General features: G+C 42.0%; 1 protein-coding gene across 4 annotated transcripts in view; it reads left to right on the plus strand.

Annotated features, from left to right (window-relative positions):
- Window positions 1-24,786, plus strand: part of KLF12 (Kruppel like factor 12) — a 568,201-nt gene that overhangs the window by 371,711 nt on the left and 171,704 nt on the right. The window lies entirely within an intron of this gene.

Consider the following 24,786-nt stretch of genomic DNA (forward strand, 5'->3'; position numbering starts at 1 on the left):
GAGAAATACGATAGAGTTGAAGCATGACCCGTATTGGGTCCATACCCTTTTAAACTCTTCAAATTATGTGGATAAAGTATACTATACAGAGCACTACAAATTGTTGTATGATTCAATAAATACGGCATCATGAACATTTACTCCACAGCACTTCTCTTCGTTGGTTTCCTGATTGATTATCTTTGAGAACTGAAGCAAGAAAGTAAATTGGGGAAACCCTTCAGTCATGGGGCCAGATAAGCAGGCTTTGTCTCTAAAGACTATTAATCCAGTAGATAGTTACTCCAATGTAAGATTTTCCTTGGGATGACCAGCAGTCTCTTGTAGTAGAGACAAATGTCTGTTCAACAAGAATTGCTACCAGGTTCAGCTTCATCTCTACTTCAAAGTGATTCAACTTTGTATTTTTCGCTCCATAAGATGCACTTTTCCACCCAAAAGTGGGTGGAAATGTAGGTGCGTCTTATGGAGCAAATAGCAATTTTTTAAACACCACCCCTCCCCCCCCCCCCCACTGGCTCCTTGATGACCGCCTGCAGCTAGTCCTGCAGCACCTGCTGCTGCCTTTCCTGAATCAACCAGCCCTAAGACATGGAGAGGTACAGCAGCTTGTCCTTCTCCTGGCTCAGCTGTTCCAGCTGGCCGTGCAGATCCTCCGTCTTCGGCCCACCGCTGTTGCTCTTCAAGCTCCCTGATGCGGGTCTGATGTTCCTCACCTTCTGCCGAAAGCTGTCGCAGTTCCTTCTCCAGCTTCCCGATGCATTCTTGCTGCTCATGCAGGACCGCATCCCGGTCCTCGCTCATGTCCTTCAGCTGCTCGGGCCCATTCCCCCTGCAGCTGACTGAACAGCTCCTCCCGCTCGCGCGAAGTCTCGCCGTCCTGCGCAGCCGGATGCACTCCTCCCGCAGCTCAGCGCTCTGATGCTTGTAATCATCCGTAACCGGCCACACTCCTCCCGCAGCTCGGTGCTCTGACGCTTGTAGTGATCCTTGAAGCAGATCATCATCTGGTGGTTGTTTGCCTCGAAGCACTCCTCCAGCTGGTGGGCCCGGGGGTAAGTTCTGGCATCCTCTTCCGCTTTACAGCGCTGAACCACCGAAATAAAAAAAGAGGGGCCCTGCCTGTCTATCTGCCTGCCTGCCTGCCTAACACTAGACCTGCCTTGTACCCTGTCCTGACCTACCAGATCACCAGATGGGGGAAGGGGTACAGGGCAGGGCAGTGAACAGAATTTTTTTAAACTTTGGTTTTACTCCTCTACAGGGGAATGCGTATTATGGTGGGGTGTGTCTAATGGAGTGAAAAATATGGTAATCACTGTTCTGTTTGGCTAGAGAGCAGTAACCAGTTCAACTTACGTGGGGACAAATTTTTCACCGTCTCCGCAGAAACTCATTTTCCCAGCCCATCCCTGTGAGTTCTTTTCCTGTCCCTGCCTCATTCCTGCAAGCTCTGTCCTCATCTGCACAAGCCTCAAACACTTTAAAAATCATAACTGTTCTAGGCTTCTGCGGTTAAGACAGAGCTTACAGAAATGTGGCAGGGACAAGGACATTGACAAAACTGGGACGGGACAGAGAAATTGAGTTCCTGCAGGGAAGGGGACAAATTTGATCCTGTGTCATTCTCTAGTGGGGAACTCCACTGTTCTTAAGCTATATTCAATGAATAGCAAAATTTAAGATGAAATGATTCAATGTTTGCATGGAGGTTTGTAATAGCAAAATCCTGTTACAGGTTTTGCTGTTTCAGTTGGTTTACTGAGGAATTACATTACATTAGAGATTTCTATTCCGCCATTGCCTTGCGGTTCAAAGCGAATATCATTTACATCATTATCATCATTTACATCTTGCTCCTGCTTTTACTTTTTACTTTTAACTGCAAGTATCAGATGTATATTAGGTAAAAGTAGTGAAATTGGTGAAATTTTCATTTTAGTAAAAGTTATAGTAACAAATATTGCCCTGAACTTATTTACAAGTAATTAGGTGCATTTACTTAGTTACTATACAACACTTGATCTAGATACAAGGAGAGAGAATTACTTTGGGGAGAATGGGAGAAAAGTGCTAAATGTGGGTCTTTGGTAGGGGTCCCATGACCACATGTTAGCCTATGGCCTAATATAGTATTAATCTGGTCCTAGTGGTATGACCCAAAAGAAAAGGGACTGGTGGCAATTTTTCAGATTCAGGCATTGGATTGATATGTGGGCAGAGTCCAATTGGTGCCACAGAGATGAGTCAATAAGGGACTTTTATCCCAATCAAATCCACAAATCATATATGTTGATGCAACCTCTAATTACACATTTGAAGGTGTATATTAAACCTCTAAGCTGTATCTTTAGAATGTGCTTTCCATGTGGTTATTGTACCAACAGGAATCTCGCACTGCATTCTACATCAACTCTTGTTGAAACTGATGTGCTGCCCTTGTCATTGGTCAGCTTTTTTAGTTTAGTATAAAACTTCATGTGAAACTTCTCATACATTCAATAATTCAATATATTTGATTATTTCAAACTTTATATCACTTTGCAAAGTTATACGGCTCTTATCTGCGTGCTGTCTGTTTCGGCTGGGGACTAATTCTTCCACCATGTTTCACCTATATCGGTCAATGTTTAGTGTTCTAATAACATCTACAATGAACCACACTTAATCAAGCTTCACTAAACATTTTTCTTATTTACCTATTCATGTATCTAATCATGTTGCTCTGGTTCATTCCCCAGTAGTTTTCTTTGTACTAAAGATGGCCGTGGCGTCTTTTTAATGGCTTTATATAGAACTTTATTGACAACAACTTAGTGACACGAGTTGATGTAGAATTAGAGAATGACACGGTGGCGGTTTACCCGCGGCCACCGCATTTTAGCCGCGGGTCACCCGCCGAAAACGGGGAAGAAAACTAGCAGTCGCTGCGGCGACGGGGACAAGGCCATTCACCGCCCGCGGGGCGGTGAATGGTCTTGTCTCCGCAGTGAGGTATCAAGGATCGCGCGGTCCCCGCAGCCACCGCCCGCCCGCCCGCCCGCCCGTAGCATTTAGCCAGCTCCCTCCCTCCACCTCACCTTAAATTTCGAGTTTTCCGGCTTCCTTTTTTCCGAGCCGCACGTGTTCAAAAATCCATGCACGCGCGGCTGCGCGAGTCAATCAATCTTCTCCTCTGACGCAACCGGAAACAGGAAGTTGCAGGAGAGGAGAAGTTTGATTGACTCGCGCAGCCGCGCGTGCACGGATTTTTGAACACGTGCGGCTCGGAAAAAAGGAAGCCGGAAAACTCGAAATTTAAGGTGAGGTGGAGGGAGGGAGCTGGCTAAATGCACGGCTTTTTGAACGCGTGCGGCTAGGGAAAAAGGAAGCCGGCAAACTCGGCTTATATGGATGCTGCGGGGACGGTGACGGGGCGGTGAATGGGATGGCAGTGGCGGTGACGGGGCGGTGAAAGGGATGGCAGTGACGGTGACGGGGCGGTGAATGGAATGGCGGTGACGGGGCGGTGCAGAGGATGGTGGGCCGGGGACGGGGCGGTGACGGGGACAGATTTTTTCCCCGTGTCATTCTCTATGTAGAATTCAGTGTGAGATTCTTGTTGGTACAATGTATTGATCGGTTTCAATTCAAGAAACATATAAAGGCCCAACTGTTTGTCGCCACATTCTTAGGACTTAGTTCTTTGGAAAAGAAAAGATAGTTCTCCTCTGTTAATTTTAAGATTTTAGTTTGTCATACTTATTATGTTTGTTTGACTCATGTGGATCATTTAGGTCTTAAGCGGTATAGAAACATTTTATATAAATAAATAAATATGCCTTCAAGTTTTATAATTAGAGGCTACATCAACATATATGATTTGAAGATTTGTTTGTGTATAGTAACCTAAGAATATAGCCATTATAGTAGCAGGACTTTTATCCCAGTCATACTGGTTCCTTTAAGTTCCTTCCATCACTGGGCTCATTTTCCCTGGGTGAAATTAACTTGCCTGTGGAGATGTTATTAACTTTCTGGACTAATACAGCTTGCAAAGTTTTCCATATGCTGCCTTATACCATTTGCATAATAATGAGCACTTTTACATATATAGTATATGCTTGTGATGCAATTCAGTTGTATTTAACACATATTAGGATACAAAGAATTTGTGCTGTATGCTCTTTGCCAGTAATTTAGATTGTTATTGCTGAGTAACACCTTAATAATAGGGCCTCTTACATCTGAAACATGCTGGGGACAGGAAACTGTCCATCTCTCTGAATGTCATGTGTCTCGAGTTATCAATAAAGAGGCATAATTTAAAGCCAGATTAATAACAGAGACTATGTAATGGGTGGATTAGAGGGACAGTCAGACCATCCACTCCTGGTATACTAATGATCTTAGACATCAATGAAATAAATGAGAATTATATAGAAATGACCAAAGCTCCCTGAACATTAATCAGGCTTAGAATCATTAACTCAGTGCTATTTGCCAGAAGCTATTGAAATACATTTATTTTTGGTGTTTACTTTTCTCTTACAATACAATGGATTGTTTCCCATGTGAGTAAAAAGAAAGAAAAGGTTGGATTGTGCTTTCCGGTCAGAAATAAAATTCATTCCAAGAAAATCGGTAAACTGGCTAAGCAGACATAAAGGGTCAATGATTGCATTAAGATGATGGTCTCTCTTTCAGACAGTGTCTCACTTAAGGATGACAATGACTTGCAGAAGAAGGTGCCTTTGCAGTCCTTATCTTAAAACATTTGTTCATACTGGATTGGAGGAGTCATCTAATGGTTAGAGCAGCAGGCTTAGCTACCGAGAAACCAGAGTTCAAATCCTGCAAATCCTGCCAAGTCAGTAAAGGGAAATTCTATAATATGTGCCTATTTTTCGGTACCAACAACATATTTTGACCATAGCAGCATATGTGCGCATATACATACATAAATGTCAATATATTGGCTACATGCTGTTCTATAAATGTGTACCTTTGAGTGGAGGACTGGCCTTGTGGATAGTGTTTTTTGACTTGTGGGCCACAGGGTTCTTAAATTTGACAGAGGGGCCGGACCAAGAGCAGATGGATGAAATGTTTGTATGAACTAATATAAATTAAATGTAAATGTTATAACATAAAAGGTTTTGGTCTTTAAAAGGTAGCAAAGCATGAAAATGTAAGGCTTATTGTACAAAACGAATGTACATAATCATCTCTCCATTCCTCTCCTTCACCCCTTCTTCCTCTTTCCTTTCCCTCCCCCACATGTGCAGCATCTTTACTCCCCTCTCACCCATCCCCTTGTGCCTTCCCTCTGCAGAATCTTTCTATCCCTCCACCCCTCCCATCCTCCTGTACAGAACCCTTGCCCAGCTTCCATCCTTCCCTCCCTCCCATCCCTCGTGCAACAGAACCCTTTGCCCAGCTTCTATCCTTTCCTCCCTCCCTCCCTCGTGCAGCAGAACCATTGAGCACCCGCCCCCACTGACCCTCCATCCTAACCCCGCCAACTGAGAGCCCTACATACCTCCCTCCAGAGCAGTGTCGAGCCGGCAGCACTCTAAACAGGCTGCTTTGCGGCCTTCTCTCGTCGGGGGCTTCCGTGTGCTACCCAGCTAAGAATTTTCAAGCACCATTCTGACCACATGCGCAACCTCTTAAAATTATTTTCCTTATTTTAGTGCTTCTGCTATCTTACCTATATGTTTCATCTTCGTTTACTCCCTATGTTGTATATTAAAATGTTCTATCGCAAATTGTGTTGACATTGTAAAGTAGCATTCTATGCCATACTTTGATTGTAATTTGAATATTTTTACTGCTGTAATTGTCTATTGCCTTGAGTAAATTCCTTCAAAAAGGTAGTAAATAAATCCCAATAAATAATAGTAACAGTAAAACTTTGCTGCTAAACAGATAAGAGTCAATATTCAAAGGTACTTTGTGTTTATTTTTTATAGTTTATTATTTTTTTGATTTACCGCTTTATCCAACACGTAGGCCAAAGCTAAATAAAAATATTGGAAAGAACTCCATATAAAAATAGGAAAGAAGCACACTCACACATAACAAGAAAAACAATGTTGAAATAAAATTAGAAATAATTAAAAAATATAATAAAATCTATGTATTTTTTAGTCTCCTTAGGTCTTACACTAGACTCGGGGAAGGGGAGATATGATTGAGAAGAGAGATATGATTGAAGTCTACAAAATCCTGAGTGAAGTAGGACGGCTACAAGTGGATCTATTTTTTACTCTCTCAAAAATGACAAAGACTAGGGGATACTCGATGAAGTTACAGGGACATACTCTTAAAACCAATAGGAGGAATTTTTTTTTTCACTCATAAGAACATAAGAAATGCCTCTACTGGGTCAGACCTGAGGTCCATCGTGCCCAGCAGTTCACTCACGCGGCGGCCCAACAGGTCCAGGACCTGTGCAGTAATCCTCTATCTATACCCCTCTATTCTCTTTTCCAGCAGAAAGTTGTCCAATTCCCTCTTGAACCCCAGTACCGTACTCTGCCCTATCACGCCCTCTGGAAGCGCATTCCAGGTGTCCACCACACGCTGGGTAAAGAAGAACTTCCTAGCATTCGTTCTGAATCTGTCCCCTTTCAACTTTTCTGAATGCCCTCTTGTTCTTTTATTTTTTGAAAGTGTGAAGAATCTGTCCTCTCTACTCTCTCTATGCCCTTCATGATCTTGTAAGTCTCTATCATATCCCCTCTAAGTCTTCTCTTCTCCAGGGAAAAAAGTCCCAGTTTTTCCAATCTCTCAGCGTATGAAAGGTTTTCCATCCCTTTTATCAGACGTGTCGCTCTTCTCTGAACCCTCTCGAGTATCACCATATCCTTCTTAAGGTATGGCGACCAATATTGGACGCAGTACTCCAGATGCGGACGCACCATTGCTCGATACAATGGCAAGATAACTTCTTTCGTTCTGGTTGTAATACCCTTTTTGATGATGCCTAGCATTCTATTTGCCTTCTTAGCAGCCGCTGCGCACTGTGCCGACGGCTTCATTGTCAAGTCCACCATCACCCCCAGGTCCCTTTCTTGGGTACTCTCATTTAAAAACATCCCTCCCATCGTATAGTTGTACCTCGGGTTTCTGTTTCCCACATGTAATACTTTACATTTCTCAACATTGAACTTCATCTGCCATCTCGTTGCCCATTCCCCTAGTTTGTTCAAGTCCCTTTGCAGTTTTTCACAGTCTTCTTTAGTCCGAGCTCTACTAAATAGTTTAGTGTCATCTGCAAATTTTATTATCTCACACTTCGTCCCTGTTTCCAGATCATTTATGAATACATTAAATAGCAGCGGCCCTAGTACTGAGCCCTGCGGGGCCCCACTCGTGACCTTCCTCCAGTCCGAGTAGTGGCCCTTCACTCCCACCCTCTGTCTCCTACCCGCCAACCAGCTTCTGATCCATCTATGTACATCTCCTTCCACCCCATGGTTCTTCAGTTTCCGGAGTAGGCGTTCATGGGGCACCTTGTCAAAGGCTTTTTGGAAATCAAGATATATGATGTCTATGGGGTCTCCATTGTCCATCCGTTTGTTAATTCCTTCGAAGAAGTGCAATAAGTTAGTTAGGCAAGATCTTCCCTTGCAGAAACCGTGTTGGCTGGTTATCAGAAGTTTGTTTCTTTCAAAATGTTCATCAATTTTTTCTAAAATTTGCTGCAGTAGTTCCGCTATCTCCTCCTTTAATTCCTTCAGAACCGTTGGATGGATTCCGTCCGGACCCGGGGATTTGTCTGTTTTTAATTTATCTATCTGCCTGTGTATATCTTCAAGGCTCACTTCCATGGTTGTTAATTTTTCTGCCTGATTTCCATTGAAGAATTGTTCAGGTTCCAGAATGCTGGATGTGTCTTCGTTTGTAAATACAGATGAAAAGAACGCGTTAAGTCTTTCTGCCACTTCTTTCTCCTCCTTCACCACTCCCTTCTTGTCACCATCGTCCAGCGGTCCCACATCCTCCCTAGCCAGTTGCTTCCCTTTAACATATCTAAAGAACGGTTTGAAATTTTTTGCTTCCCTGGCTAGCCTCTCTTCATACTCTCTTTTGGCTTTTCGAACCACTCGGTGACATTCTTTTTGATACTTCCTGTTCTCTTTCCAGTTCCCCTCAGTTTTGTCCTTTTTCCATTTCCTGAATGAATTTTTCTTATTGCCTATCGCTTCCTTCACTGTTTTGGTTATCCACGCCGCGTCCTTTATTCGACTCTTTTTGCACCCCTTTCTGAATCTGGGGATATATAGATTTTGCGCCTCGCTCACCGTGTTCTTGAGAAAAGACCAGGCAAATTCTACCTTTTGCCATTTTTTTGAAGTGTTCCTAAGTTTCTTCCTTACCATTTCCCTCATTGCTTCGTAGTTTCCTTTCCTGAAGTTTAAAGTTGTCGCTATGGTTCTCTTTCCTTTCGGTATTCCTACCTCAACCTTGAACTTGATCACATTATGATCGCTGTTTCCCAACGGTCCCACTACCTCTACTTCTTTAGCAGGTCCCCTTAACCCATTTAGGATTAGATCCAGAGTGGCATTTCCTCTCGTCGGTTCTCTGACAAGCTGCTCCATGAAACAATCTTGTATAACCTCTAAGAATTCTGTCTCCCTAGTGCAATTTGAGCTTCCAAGACTCCAGTCTATTCCAGGGTAGTTGAAGTCTCCCATAATAACCGCTTTACCGCTTTTGGATTCTCGCTTCATCTCGGCTTCCATTTCTTCATCAATATCTCCTGATTGCCCGGGCGGACGATAGTATAAGCCCATCTTTATTTCAGGCCCTTTCCTTCCAGGTATTTTAACCCATAGCGATTCTAGCTTGTTGGTCGTTTCTGCTGTGTCCATTTTTGTCGATTGTATGCTTTCTTTTATGTAGAGGGCTATTCCACCTCCTTTTTGTCCTGACCTGTCCTGGCGATAGAGCTTGTACCCCGGCAGTGCTGTATCCCATTTGTTTTCTTCATTCCACCATGTTTCAGAGACTCCAATGATGTCTATGTCCTCTGCATTGGCCATGGCTTCTAATTCCCCCATTTTGTTTCTTAGGCTCCTTGCATTAGTATATATGCAATTTAGATCCTTGTATATCCTTGTCTTTATTTCCTTTCCCTGTGCTTTGATCTTTAGTTTCTTCTCTGTTGTTACAATCCTTATAACCTCCTCTTCTGGGTTTGTCAACTCCTGTGATTTGTCCATTGTTTCTTCCCAGCCTTTTTTCCCCTCGGTATCTTCACGGGAATAGTTAAGCTCTGGAACATGTTGCCAGAGGATGTGGTAAGAGCGGATAGCGTAGCTGATTTTAAGAAAGGTTTGGACAAGTTTCTGGAGGAAAAGCCTATATAGTCTGTTATTGAGAAGACATGGGGGAAGCCACTGCTTACCCTGTATTGGTAGCATGGAATATTGCTACACCTTGGGTTTTGGCGAGGTACTAGTGACCTGGATTGGCCACCATGAGAACGGGCTACTGGACTTGATGGACCATGGTATGACCTAGTAAGGCTATTCTTATGTTCTTATGTAGATTGAAGTGGACAAAGGAGAGGCGGCAAGTGGTGTGAGGTTGAAAGCTTGTTCATAAGGAAAAGTCTTCAGCAAACACTTGAATTTTATAAAGTTGGATTCCAGACGGATATATGGAGGAGGATCTTTAAATGATTTGGGAGTAAGAAAAAAGAAAGCAGACTTCCTGATGTGGGCCAGGGAGCACTGGTCGATTTGCATCTATAGAACGGAGTTGACATGATGGAGTGTAAGGAACAACTAACATGGAAAGATACAGTGGCAGACCAGTGTGGAGTGATTTGTAAACTAAGCAAAAGATTTTGAAGAGGGAATGATGCTGGACAGGCAACCAATGAAGTTACAGAAACAGCAGTGTTAACATATCAAAGCATCTGGCATGGTAAAGAAAATGCAGAGCTGTATTTTGTAAGGTCTTTAAATGTTTCAATTGGATTGCATTTATCTAATTTAGAGATAATGAAAGTATGTACCAAGCTGTGAAGTGCAGTGAAATCAAGGAATGAATGTTAGAAACATAGAAACATGATGGCAGATAAAGGCCAAATGGCCCATCTAATCTGCCCTTCCACAGTAACCATTATCTCTTTCTATCTCTGAGCGATCCCACGTGCCTATCCAATGCTTTCTTGAATTCAGACACAGTCTCTGCCTCCACCACATCTCCTGGGAGATTATTCCATGCATTTACCACCCTTTCTGTAAAAAAGTATTTCCTTATTACGGTACTCTGGAGCCTATCACCTCTTAACTTCATCATATGCCCTCTCATTGCAGAGTTTCCTTTCAAATGAAAGAGACTCGACTCATGCGCATTTATATTACTTAGGTATTTAAACGTCTCTATCATATCTCCCCTCTTCCGCCTTTCCTCCAAAGTATACAGATTGAGATCTTTAAGTCTGTCCCCATACGCCTTATGATGAAAAACACATACCATTTTAGTAGCCTTGCTCTGGACAGACTGCATCCTTTTTATATCTTTTTGAAGGTGCGGCCTCCAGAATTGTACACAATATTCTAAATGAGACCTCACCAAAGTCTTATACAGGGGCATCAATACCTCCTTTTTCCTACTGGCCATACATCTCCCTATGTAAACTAGTATCTTTCTAGCTTTTGCTGTCACCTTTTCAACCTGTTTGGCCACCTTAAGATCATCACATACAATCACACCCAAGACCCCCTCTTCTGTTGTGCACATAAGTTCTTCACCCCCTAAACTGTACTGTTCCCTCGGGTTTTTGCAGTCCAAATGCATGACCTTGCCTTTCTTAGCATTAAATTTTGGCTGTCAAATTTCAGACCATCTTCAAGCTTCGCTAGGTTTTTCTTCATGTTATTCACACCATCTGGTGTGTCTACTCTATTGCAGATTTTGGTATCATCCGCAAAGAGGCAAATCTTACCTGACAACCCTTCAGCAATATTGTTTATAAAAAAGGTTAAAAAGAACAGGCCCAAGTACAGAACCTTGAGGCACACCACTGGCAACATCCCGTTTCCTCAGAGCGATCTCCATTGATCACTACCCTCTTGTCATCTTCCACTCAACCAGTTCTTGACCCAGCCTGTCACTTTGGGACCCATCCCAAGGGCACTCAGCTTATTTATTAGACGTCTGTGTGGAACACTCTCAAAGGCTTTGCTAAAATCTAAATACACCATATCTAGTGCACATCCTCTATCCAATTCTCTGGTCATCCAGTCAAAGAAATTGATCAGATTTTGCTGACAAGACCTACCTCTAGTGAATGTTGTCTCCGGTCCTGTAATCCACAGAATTCCAGAAACCTGATCATTTTCTGTTTTAAAAGTGTTTCCATTAATTTCCTTACTACAGAAGTCAGACTTACCAGCCTATAATTCCCTACTTCTTCCTTACTTCCACTTTTGTGGAGAGGGATCACACCCTCCCTTCTCCAGTCCTCTGGTACCACTCCTAACTCTAGAGCTGTGCTCTGATGCTCATAGAAATCCTATGAGCGTTGAAGTACATACCTTGCTGGCCTGCGCTAAAAACCTCTAGCGCAGTTTGATAAAAGGGGGGTTTTAATCCTCTATTGCCCCTGATACAAAATATATACCTGTTTATGAGGGGCCACTGAAAAGTTCTCAGCCCAACCAAGAAGAGAATGATGTGGATCCATGAAACTTCCAAGTTATTTTACACTTTTCTTGACACTTTTCACGTCATGTCATTTCATATCATTGAAGCGAAAAGTGTCAAGAAAAGTATGGAATAACATGGAAGTTTCATGGCTCCACATCATTCTCTTCTTGGCTGGGCTAAGAACCTTTCAGCAGTGCCTTGTATATGTAAACTGCTTTGAATGTGTAACCACAAAAATGCAGTATACAAGTCCCATTTCTCTAAAAACATCAAAGCTGCAAATACAAATGTGCCTGGGTCTGTTGAAATTAGCAATTATCTGTGTGGGGTGGAAATGAACGTATCTTTCATTTTCAGGTTCCTTTAACTTATAAGCTTGTAATTTTGTGGTTAGTGGCTTTGCCCCTTATTTTGTGAAAGGCTGAAGCTAGGTTGTTTGACATATTAATGGGCATAGCGATACAGCAAATTTTAACAGAATGGAAAAATAGTGCAGTTTTATCCGAGTGTTATGGTGGAATACTATTTATTTAGTAAGGAAGTATGAGGAGGTGGCTGCTGTTAAAAAGCATATTTTGCCAAATTTTAAAACGATTTGGAGTTCACTGGATGTTTATTATCAGAAAATGTTTTGTCTGTTGGTAATCTATGAATGTTACAAAAATCATTTAATAAAATATTTGAACTAAAAATATGGCTACGCCAGGGACAAACTAGCTGACGAAAGACATGCAAAAGAAAAAAAAAAGCTGCAAATACAAATGTGCCTTGATCCATTGAAATTAGCAATAGACCCAGGCACATCTGTATTTGAAATTATGGGAATATGTTCAATAAAAGACTGTGCGTTTTTTTGTTGTTTGGTCTGCTTCTTTGTTTTCCCTTTGGGGTTTGTGATTCTAAAAAAGATTTGAATGTCATCAGAGTAGCAAAAAGGAGTGCAACCTTGTTCTTTGATAAATGTGAAAGAGGTGAGACCCCGGATAGACCCCTGATTGAACAGGGTAAATAGGAGAGAGGTAGATTTCGTGAAAAAAATCTAAAAAGTATGACGACCCATGAGATATTCGGTGAGCCATGACAGTACCGTGTCACAAATGCTCAAGGAATAAAAGTCAAGAAAGAAGCCATAACTGATCCACTATTTCAAAGGCAGAAGAGAGGTCGAGGGAGACTTCAGTTACTGAATAATGTTGGTCAAGGGCTGAATAAAGTGTCACAGAAGGCTAATGAAAGAGTTTCAGTGTTATGGTGTCAGCAGTGACTGAAAGGGGTGCCGTGCATTGGTGCTCTCAAGATAATTTTGTAACTGGCTGAGAACCTTTTTTCCAGGATATTTGAGAAGAAGGGAAGATTGAAGATAGGGCAGAAATTAGAGGCTAAAGAAGGGGCAACAATGATTTTTTTTTCCAGAGTGGGGAGAAGTGGCCGAGGGATAGACTGGAGTGTAAAAGGGGAAAAAGGGAAGTTAAGAGAGAGGAAGAAAGACTAGGGTTACAGTATGGTTCCAGAAAAAGGAGGGTGGATTGAGACATCCATGTTTTACTTCCATTGCCTTCAAACATATCTGTGTTTAGCAGTGTCTATTATTTCAATTGTACATCAAGAAACATACTTCAGTGGGTTTTTACTCTTAATTAGTGGGTAAGTCCTATGCAGCCAAATTGAGACCGTGGGAGGCAGCCCAGCTATCTCTTGTGGTTAGGGTTACCAGACGTCCGGTTTTTCAAAACCCAGCACTTTTGGGAGCAGGTCTAGGGGTCCGGAGTTTACGAATGTAAAATCTGGCAACCCTACCTGCAGTCTGTGGCAAACCTGGAAATTCAATGCAGGGGCCTTATTCGACCAACACCGTTGAATTTCTGGTCTAAGTTCAGCCGCATTTGACATAACCAGTGAAACTGATATTCATCGGCTGCTCGGCTAAGTCATAGTGACCAAAGATAGACCTGCTATTTAGGTGGGTCTATCTGGCCACTAGACTTAGCCATTCAGCCAATAAATATTGTTGCTGACTGGCTATGTCATGCAACGGAACCAGTGACCAGGATATCTCCTTCTGAATATTGAAGTTAGCCAGTTTAGTACTATTTAACCAGCTAGGAGCCGTTTTCATCCATTTAAATAGCACTGAATATCAGACGGTATGTCTTCTAAGCTTGATATCATGCCCCAGTGTTCACTTGTGCTATAGTACTGTCCTTTTCACTTGTGCTATAGTACTGTAAAATTGGGTCCTTGTAAATGCAAAGTGTGGTGAATTAAATGACTTTTGTTAGCCTTATCAATTGTATGTGATAAAGAATATATAGTACAATGCTTATGGCCTATAACCACAGCAAAGGATGGTAGGGATACTTATCAAAGTTTTTTCAGTAGGGGTTTTAGTTTTGTGAAAAAAAAAAAAGCTTGCAATCCTGTGTATACAACGCACTCGCTTGCAATCTTCCTGTGGGGCTTCAAAGTGAGTAGTTGGTTTGTCATAAAATGTTATAGTCTTATGATTTGCTAACACTGTTGCCCTTTGGCAATAAGGCCATAAGGAAGGCAATAGCAACCTTCCCTACAGAGCTTGCAGTCCTAAGTGAGCTCCTCATGGACTTTTCCATTGAAAAATCTATCCAGTGCTGGTACCATGTATGGGTGCCTATAGAGATTTCCAAAGCCTCTACTTTGAACAGTATGATTTTAAGAGTACAACCTTGTTACGCTTACAGACCAGAACATTGGCTGAGAAACTCTTTGTAGACCGAGTTTCAAGTTTATTATGACTTTCAGTACCAAAGTGGTTTACATCTTTACAGAATTATAAAAATTAATTAAAAATCAGGGAAAGGACAGACGAACAAAAAACAACTATTGAAACAAAACATTGAAACAAGAGGAAAAAAAAAGGGTAAGGATATAATATTAAAATAAAAGGGGAAGATACAGGAAAGAAAGCCAGGGGAGTGGAGTTTTTGAAATAGGCCTCCTTTTTTAATATATATATATATATATATATATTTTAAATAATCTCAAAAATGTCTTTAAAAAGAAAAAGTTTAAGATTGGATTTAAAGTTATTTAAACTAGTTTCCTGTTGTAGGGTTAGGGCAGAGGTGGGAAACTCCGGTCCTTCAGGGCCAGAATCCAGTCGGGTTTTCAGGATTGCCCCAATGAATGTGCATTGAAAGCAGTGCATGCAAATAGATCTCATGCATATTCATTGGGGAAATCCTGAAAACCCGACTGGAATCCAGCCCTCAAGGATCGGAGTTGCTCACCCCTGGGTTTGGGGGAGGGCATTCCATAATGTTGGCACGACTATCAAATAGATGGCTTTTCGTGTTGTGTCATAGAACACAGGAAGGTGGAAACAAAAACCAGAAGATTTTCGATTCTTCTCTCCCTGCTGTCCATCCCTTCCCTGCTCATCAAAACCTGAGCTGGTGGGAATCTCAAGCCCCGCCAACTGAAGACCTTCCCTTGAATGGCATGAAAAACTTTACTCTCAGGGCTCCTTTTACTAAGCTGCGATAGCGGTTTTTGCACGCGCTAGACCTTAACGCCAGCATTGAGCTGGCGTTAGTTCTAGCCATGTAGCGCAGGTTTAGCGCACGCTAAAAACGCTATCACAGCTTAGTAAAAGGAGTCCTCAGTTTTGGCAGTCTGTGGCAGCTCCCAGAGCTGCCAACACCAGTGTATGCTTGTGGTCAGAGTAAATTACAGCAATGTAACTATGCATGTTTTTGATGTACGGTCAAATATAAAGTGTTAAAATCACATTTGTTTCAACATTATGATAGTTTTAAGAATGTCTGAAATTAATATAAACTCCCAAGAAGCCAGACTCTGCATACCATGCAGTACTAGAAAAAGATAAAACAGTGATGCATGGCCCCTGGTATTGTGCAAAATATAAGATAGCAGGTTTAAAATTTCAAAAACTGGCACATTCCAATCACATTGCAAATTAACATATGAAGATAACAAAAAAATGGAAAATGTAGTGATACCTTTTTATTGAACTAATGTAATACATATTTCAATTAGCTTTCAAAGTTCAAAAGCTAAAAAATAGACTAGTCTGAGGGACATTTGGAGCATTGAGATTAAGCATCAAATTACTGCGTCTCAATGGCCACAAATTTGGTCTTGGAGGATGAGATGTACAGTGTCTGCATCTATGAGACAAACTTGTTTTTTTCTGTTACATAGAGCATTATGGACCCCTGTTCGGTTACAAAAGTTGGATTGCTCTAAGTCTAATAGATGTTGGCATTGTCATCTTAAAGCAGGGACTTTAGATCATTTATTGTTCTATTGTCCATTTATTATGGCTTTTTGGAAATTAATTTGGGGCCAAATTAATTGTTTGTTAGAAAACCCAGTGGCATTGACCTATGATATAATATTATTTGGCATGCCAATGAGAGCAAAGAGTCAGATATCTTTGAATAATAATAAGCTTTTGCTTATAATGACAGGGGATGCCATACAACAAATTACTTGTAACTGGAAGAACTGGAGTAGACTGAATTATAATTTTTGGTGGAACTCATTGTGTCATATATATAAAATGGAAAGAGTAATAGCTACACAGCAGGGGTATTTAAGGAAATTTCAAGATGTGTGGGAGCCGTTAACAAAATATTGTAATGAATAGATGCCATTTTTTCCCTTAAATTTATAAGTTCAATATTCAGGGTGGGGAGGGATAATTTTTAGTATATCATATGCTGGGCATGATGGACCTCTGGTCTGACCCAGCAGAGGCACTTCTTATGTTCTTATATAAAAATATTTGTTATGAAAGGGTAGGAAGGGAGGGAGTTAAGGTTATATGATTTGTATTATTGCTGAATATTAAGTGATATATTTAATGTTAAAATGTTTTAACTTACTGTCACACTTATTGTAAGTTTGAAAATGAATAAAGATTTTAAAAAAGGGATAAAGACTAACCTTCTTTCAAACTAATTCAACTGAAATTATGAAGTTGACAGAGAGAGAAAACTAGAACTTTCAGGGATTATATTTAGTTGAAATGGCCAACCACCTTAAGAGGTGTGTATATAGAGTATTTAGCTGCAATAGTAAACCTAGTATTACATGTGTATATACATAGGACAAATGATTTAGTATAAACATAGATAAAAACAACAGACTGTGGATGTGGATGTTCTGAAAGATGATTTTTATTCGCTCTTCACAATAAAAACACAAATAAAAGTATGAATTAGTAATACAGGTATGATTGTCCTGACGGACCCACACGGTCCGTGTTTCGGTGAGACTGCCTTTCTCAGGGGTCCGGATGATGTAGGGTACAAAGATAAAAATATGAGGAAAACAATGTATGTGTCTTTGAGCATAAAACCTGAAAATGGCTTGAAACAAGCAGAGTGGCGCATATAAGTAGGATGCTGGATTATGGCATAACCATGCCGGTATTAATAACTCTGTAACACCACAACAGAGCTCCATGTATTGTAACACCTCACAACTCCTTATGGTAACATCTTTACAGAAGCTCATGTATTAGGAAAAGGAGGCAAAGTGCGAGGTTATAAAATTTGCAGACGATACCAAACTGTGCGGTAGAGTTAGGTCCAGGGAGGAGTGTGAGGACCTGCAAAGGGACCTGGACAAGCTGGAAGACTGGGCAAACAAATGGCAAATGCGCTTTAACGTGGAAAAATGCAAGGTCATGCATATAGGGAAAAAGAACCCGTTGTTCAACTACAAATTGGGGGGGGGGGGGCATTGTTGGGAAACAGCAGACTTGAGAGAGACTTGGGTGTGCTGGTGGATGCATCACTGAAGCCATCTGCACAATGCGCAGCAGCCTCGAAAAAAGCCAACAGGATGCTGGGCAACATAAAGAGGGGCATAACAACCAGGACGCGGGAAGTCATCATGCCATTGTATCGAGCGATGGTGCGTCCACATCTGGAATACTGCGTTCAGTATTGGTCGCCACACCTCAAGAAGGACATGGCGGTACTTGAGAGAGTCCAAAGGAGAGCAACGAAACTGGTAAAAGGGCTGGAACACTGCCCATACGCCGAGAGGTTGGATAGGCTGGGGCTCTTCTCTCTGGAAAAAAGGAGGCTCAGGGGAGATATGATAGAGACCTTCAAGATCATGAGGGGCATAGAGAGGGTGGATAGGGACAGATTCTTCAGACTGAAGGGGACAACAAGTACGAGGGGGCATTCGGAGAAACTGAAGGGAGATAGGTTCAAAACAAATGCAAGGAAGTTTTTTTTCACCCAAAGGGTCGTGGACACTTGAAATGCGCTACCGGAGGAAGTGATCAGGCAGAGTACGGTACAGGGATTCAAACAGGGATTGGACGGATTCCTGAGGGATAAAGGGATCGTGGGATACTGAGAGAGGTGCTGGGATGTAACACAGGTATAGAAAGCTAACCAGGTAATAAGTATAGAAACCCAACAGGTCGTGCATGTGCAAGACCGGAGGGTTAGGACTACGATGGGAAGATAGGACTTCAATGAGAAACCAAGGTGGCAAGGGAGCCCCTTCTGGTGATTCAGACAGGTCGTGACCTGTTTGGGCCGCCGCGGGAGCGGACTGCCGGGCAGGATGGACCTATAGTCTGACCCGGCGGAGGCACTGCTTATGTTCTTATAGCGCCTTTGCAGAGGCTCATGTAGACCACTCTGAATTGACTCCCCAGTCATTAGTAGCGGTATAGAAGCTCTAAATAAACAAAATCCCCTTTCTAAGATCAGGGCAATATGATACTACTATGGTATACATAAGAGCATAAGAATACCAAGTCAGACCAATAGTTCATCTAACCCAGTATCCTGTTTCCACAGTGGCTAATCCAGATCACAAGTACCTGGAAGAAACTCAAATAGTAGCAACATTCCATGCTACTGATCCCTGGACAAGTAGTGGCTTCCCCCATGTCTGTCTCAATAGCAGACTATGGCCTTTTCCTCCAGGAACCTGTCCAAACCTTTTTTTTTAAACTCATGTATATTAAGCACTGTTACCACATCCTCTAGCAACACGTTCCAGAGCTTAACTATTGTTTGAGTGAAAAATTATTTGCTGCTATTGGTTTTTAAAGTATTTCCCTGTAACTTCATTGAGTGCCCCCTGGTCTTTATAATTTTTGATGAAGTAAAAAAATCAATTCACTTGCACATGTTCTAGACCATTCAGGATTTTGTAAACTTCGGTTATATCTCCCCTCAGCCATCTCTTTTCCAAGCTGAAGAGCCCTAACCTCTTTAGTCTTTTCTTGTGCAAGAGGAGTTCTGTCACTCTTCTTTGAACCTTTTTTTAATTCTGCTATATATTTTTTGAGATAGAATGACCAGAAATTAATACAATACTCAAGGTGAGGTCACACCATGGAGCAATACAGAGGCATTATAATATTTTTAGTCTTATTTACCATCCCTGTTGTAATAATTCCTAGCATTCTGTTTGTTTTTTTGGCTGCCACCACATATTGAGCAGATGGCTCCAGCATACTGCCTACGATTCCACCCAGAATTTTTTCTTGGGTGCTGACCCCTAAGGTGGATCCTAGCATCTGGTAACTATGATTTGAATTATTCTTCCCAATGTGCATCACTTTGCATTTGTCCTGACCTTTGCAAGGTGGTTTGGATTCTGAATGCTAGTTTTAAAAAAATGTATTAAGTTCAATAAAAAGGTATCACCATATTTTCCATTTTTTATTTATTTATTTTTATTGTTAGAATGGAATGACCTGGCTACTAACTACTTTATCCAAAACTAAAAATAAAGGGCCTGATATTCAAAGGATTTCTGCTTCTTATTTTGTGAGTTATGCTCATAAATTGGTCTCTTTGTAAATTCACTAGGATTGAGTGCATAAAATTTTGCTCAAAATATCATTAAATTCAAATTTAGGATATAAAAGGTGAGTGGCAACAGGAGTGGATTTAGGGCAGGGAAAATATCCCCCCCCATTACAAAATTGCACAAGATGTTTTTAGCGCTGGCTGGCATGCTGAATGCCCTGCACTACTCCGATGGTCATAGGGTTCCTATGAGTGTCGAAGCAGTACAGAGCATTCAGCGCACTGGCCAGCGCTAAACACCTCTTGCGCAGTTTTGTATAAGGAGGGGATAAATTAGGAACTTAGCACCGATTTTCATTTCTAAGATTTTAAATTAGGCTCATAAATCTAGACAAATGAATGTCAGGCCTAAATTTATGAGCATGAATTTTTAAGCTTCTAAATTAAGTTGAATTTTCAGTTGAAAACTTATGTGCTAAGTTTGAATGAAAATGGAGCGCAAATTTTGGGGTCTAATTTAGGGGCATAAATTTAGGTGCTCAGCAATTTTAGGAATATTGGGCCCCAAATGTTTTTTTCTACCTTTGTTGTCTGGCCATTTAGGCCTCTTTTTATCAAACCATGTTAGGACTTTTTATCGCCAGCTGCTGATGCACAGGCTCCGATGCTCATAGACTTCCTGTGAGCGTCAGAGCTTTTACTGCAGCAGCCAGTGTTTAAAAAAACCTTAATGCAGTTTGATAAAAGGGGGTCTTCATTTTTCAATCATGCTAGTCATAATCTATACTTTCTAATTTCTTCTATCTTTTTTAAATTCTCATGCCAAAGTTTAATGTCCATAGGCCTTTTTATTTTCTCCTCCTGTCATCCATCTCTGACATTGAAGGGGGGGGGGGTGTTCTCTCCATGGAAAAATGGGAGAGAGAGAGAGAGGGGCGAAACTGGACGGAAAGAAAGATAGAAAAGGGGGACATGCTGGATGGAAGGGGGAGAGAGGGTGTCGTACTGGATGGAAGGAGGGAGAGCACAGAGTTAGTGAAATACTGGGTAATAAAAGAAAGGGGAATGGGAGGGCCAGGGTGAGAGAAAAGAGATGGAAAGCTTTAGGTAGATACAGTAAGAAGGAAATTGACTATATAGTAATGGGCTGAAGGAAACTTTGCCATCTGAATCAAGATTCCTGAGAAACCAAGCACCTCTCAGCTGATTTGGATTTTAAGAACCTACATCAGAGTTCCTGAGCAGTTACAGAACTATAAATGAAAACTGTATTTATTTATTTATTTCACACCCACCTATGTGGTTTACAATTAAAAATATCCACAATCACATTAAAATACAATAGTACATATCATAGGCGTCAGAATGGGGGAGACCACTGGTACCATAGCCTCCCCCCAAAGTTTTGGTTGCTGGTTTTAGCCCTCCAGCCCACCCTTCTCCCGGTGTTATACTTTAAATCTTCAGGCAGCGTCAAACAGCACGCCTGCCCTGAAACCCTTCATTCTACTTCCGGGGACCAGAGACTTGGTAAATAATTTGCTTTCTACTTGTTGCCTCTTATCTTTTGTCTGCCTCTGCTACATTGCATCTGTATTCTCAAGAACTGGTTTCAGTAAACAGTTGGTTCAGAACAACATTGCTGTGACCTGAGTCATTGTGAGAGTGGAGAAATAGAGTATGTGAAGTACTGAACTAGGTGTAAAGTAAACAGTATATTATGCAATATCCATGTGTAATCTTTTCCCCTATCTAACTCTACCCTTTATATATCTCAGACAGTAAATGTGTGCTTGCTATAAAGGCTTTTATCCACAGAGTGAGGAGAGAAATGATGATAATCAGAACATGTTTTCTGCAGAAAAATCGGGTGTAGATTGCCCACAGAAAAACTTCAGATTATTGGGTACATGGAGGACAATAGTGAGCCTTCCCACAGAGCTTGCTGTTCTCGTGGTTTCCATTTAAACCAGGGGTGTCCAACCTTTTGGTTTCCCTGGGCCGCATTGGCCGAAAAAAAATTTTCTGGGGCTATGGAAACGCTGCAGCAAGACAGAGGAGGGAGCCGGCAAGACGGTAAACACCCGGGGGGCAGCAGCAGAGGAAAACCGAACGGGCCCACACAAAATACTTCACAGGGCCGCAGGTTGGACACCCCTGATTTCAGTGGCCTGTGCTTAGTTTGCATCTGCATTGAAACAGGTGCTAAGTACCGTATATACTTGAACATAAACTGAGATTTTTAGGTCCAAAAATGGGGGGTCTCTGTTGTATATTCGGATCAGCACCTTCTCGCCCCCTCCCAAATCTGTTGCAAGCTTCCCCTGGGCCTGCTGTAAGCCCTGGTTCCAGTGGTGGACCGGGAAGGGAGGGATCTCTCCCGCCTCCTGTCCTGGCCTCCCTCCCACCTCCATCGCTAAACCAGCTGAGCCAGTTTAGCATTGAACGTAATTCACCGACCGATGTCTACAATGGCTCACCCCAGTCTTTTCCATGCGTTCGTTGCAGCGTCTGACTTTGCCATGCAAATGACCTCATTAGTATTAAAATGAGATCATTAATATTAAAATGAGCACCCCAATCCATGCCCTAACATTGCTAAATCTAGTGACCACTACTAACGACCCAAAATTACCAACAGGTCTGCCATAGTTGGCCACGATGGCCCCCGAAAAAAAGAGGCAGGAGGGATGCCCAATCCCTCTTGCCTTGGAAACCTGCCTCCCCGCACAAAGATCATGACCACCCGGACCCCCTCCACACTCTCAGACCCCGCTGAAGATTGCAGCCACCCAAACCCTCCACCCATATACTCCTGACCTTCCCCCCACAAAGATCGCAGCCCCCAGAGCTCCTTACACTCCTGACCCCCTCCCCTGCGAAGATCGTCAGCAGGGGGGGATGCCCACTCGCTCATGCCTCAGCCACCTAGCCCCCCATGCCCTCCCCCCTCCCCCATACCTTATATAGAATCCCTTTTTTGTTCAAGTATCTCTTTATTGCGCATGCTGAAATAGCCATACCACTTTTCAGAGAAACCTGTATTTCAGTAGAAGTTGCTTGTGGGGTTTTCTTTGCATCCCTACAGAGTTTCCTGGCAGTTGTGTCTGAAATCTTTCTTGGACCACCTGCCCCTGCCTTGGTATTAACAGATCAGAGTTTGAACAGCACTGATTTCCATTTTTCTAATCTTTGGATATCTTTTTACAGTATATCCTTCCCCTGATTTATAAACTTGAACTATTTTTGCTTGCAGATCATTTGACAGTTCTTCTGCTTTCCCCATGCTTCAGTAACGTGCTGCTAAGTGCTATTTCCATAAACAGCGCCTAACTTTGAGCACTGTTTATTTTTTTGGTGCTGATTTTTTTAGATGTTGTTTATAGAATCTAGTCCATAATTACCACATTTAGGCACACATAGAGCTAGAATAAGTGTTCATGCCTAAAATTATATGCATAACTGCAGTCTAGTATTCTATAATGCTAATTAAGAGCTTAATTGTTACAGAAATTGTGCTTAGCGTACACAGTTTGTAGTAAATTTTATATATGGTGCTTGAGGTGCGTGCACAAATTTGGGTATGTGTCCAATTTGTGCGTGCAACTTAATGAGCCAATAAGCCGGTAATAACTTAATGAGCCCTGATAATTGGCATCCTAACAATTACTAGTGCTAATTGGATTTAATCAAAAGTTATGTGTGTAAAGTTAGGCCAGGATCTGCACCTAAATTTTACATATGAGTCTAAAAAGGGGGTACAGAAATGGGAGGGGCATATGTGGATTGGGGCTGTCCTAGAATTTACAGACATGGGGGTCTGCACCATGTTTCAGTTGATGCAAATGGATGCACCTAAAATTAGGCATGATTCCTGGGCATAAGTGCTATTCTTTAAACTGCACCTAATTCTACACACCGTTTATATAATAGTGCTGAGCGTTATTTTTCAGTGCTCATGTTTTAGGTGCCACTTATTTATTTTATTTATTTAAAAACACTTTTATCCCGCATATCCAAACAAGCTATTTGGGTTTCATAAGTCCATGCACAAATCAATAAACATAAAACAACACAATTTCTTAAAAAAAAACAACAAACTAACTAAACGCTAAAATTGTATATAAAAAAAACAAAAGTTAATGATTCAACAGCTCAATTGAATTCATGTGGATAAGTGGCAGCAAAGGGCTAGATTCACTAACCTCCTTTCCATGTCCGATCCGTGCCCGATTGCATGCAGGCCGATGAATTCACTAAAGGCCTGCATGCAAATGGAGGTGATCGTTGACACGCCCCCCACCAACCCCACGGATCGCTGGAGAGCGATGCTTGAGCATGTGCATACCATCTTCCTAGACTGTAAATGGTCTGCGCATGCGCTGGTGGTCCTTCGTGCCTGTTTTTTTCTAAACTATTTTATTAAACTTTGTGAGCCTGTGGTTTTAACCTGCTTTAAAACCACGGCCTCGCACTGCGGGGAAGGGCAGGCGAGTTGGGGCTGAGCAGGGCTGGAGAGTCGGGGCAGAGAGCTGAGAGCAGGGCGGCCAGAGCAGGAGAATCAGGGCAGAGAGCAGGGTTTTAGCCCAAGTGACTGGTCCTCACTAGTCGCTAGTTTTTTGATTGGCCAGCCAGTCGGTAAGTTTAGTGAATCACGTCCTTCCTACTTTGCATGCCAATTCCCCTCATTTGCATGCATGGATCGGGATCAAATTGGAGGAGAGGTTAGTGAAGCAGGTTTGAGTGAAATCGGGTCGCAAAGGGCTTGTAAACCGATCGGTACATAATCAGTTTGCTTAGTGAATCTAGTCCAAAGTGAATAGGTTCTATTCTTTACGGGCACACACAAATTACAATACAAGACATTCACATGCTGTCACTTACTTACACAGCTTATAAGATACAGCCAGGTGCGTATGCTCTGTAGGAATAGCTTAATAATTAGGTTTACTATCCAGGGGAGCCTGGTTTGTCAAATCCTGTTCACCTTGGGCAAGCCACTCAACCTTCCCTTGCTTCATCTACAAAATTAGATTGTAAGCCCCCCCCCCCCCCCCCCGGGACAGGAAAAATACTCATGCAGCTGAATGTAGCACACCTTGAGCTTATGTATAATTATGCCAAGTCTGTGTGGGGGGGGGGAGGAGGGGGTTAAATGTAAGGCATTTCAGTGCCAGGTTATGTTAGTATTCAATAACACAATCTGGGTGTTTAGATGTGTTCTAGAGCAGAATTTCACTGCACAGCATTGGGGGTGTTTAAAAGGAGACATCCAAGTATAGAATCTTGCTGTATGCAAATAACAGTGTTGCAACACATTTGGATTAAGTTAAACACT

Source organism: Geotrypetes seraphini, chromosome 6, assembly GCF_902459505.1.
Source record: "Geotrypetes seraphini chromosome 6, aGeoSer1.1, whole genome shotgun sequence".
NCBI lineage: Eukaryota > Metazoa > Chordata > Amphibia > Gymnophiona > Dermophiidae > Geotrypetes > Geotrypetes seraphini.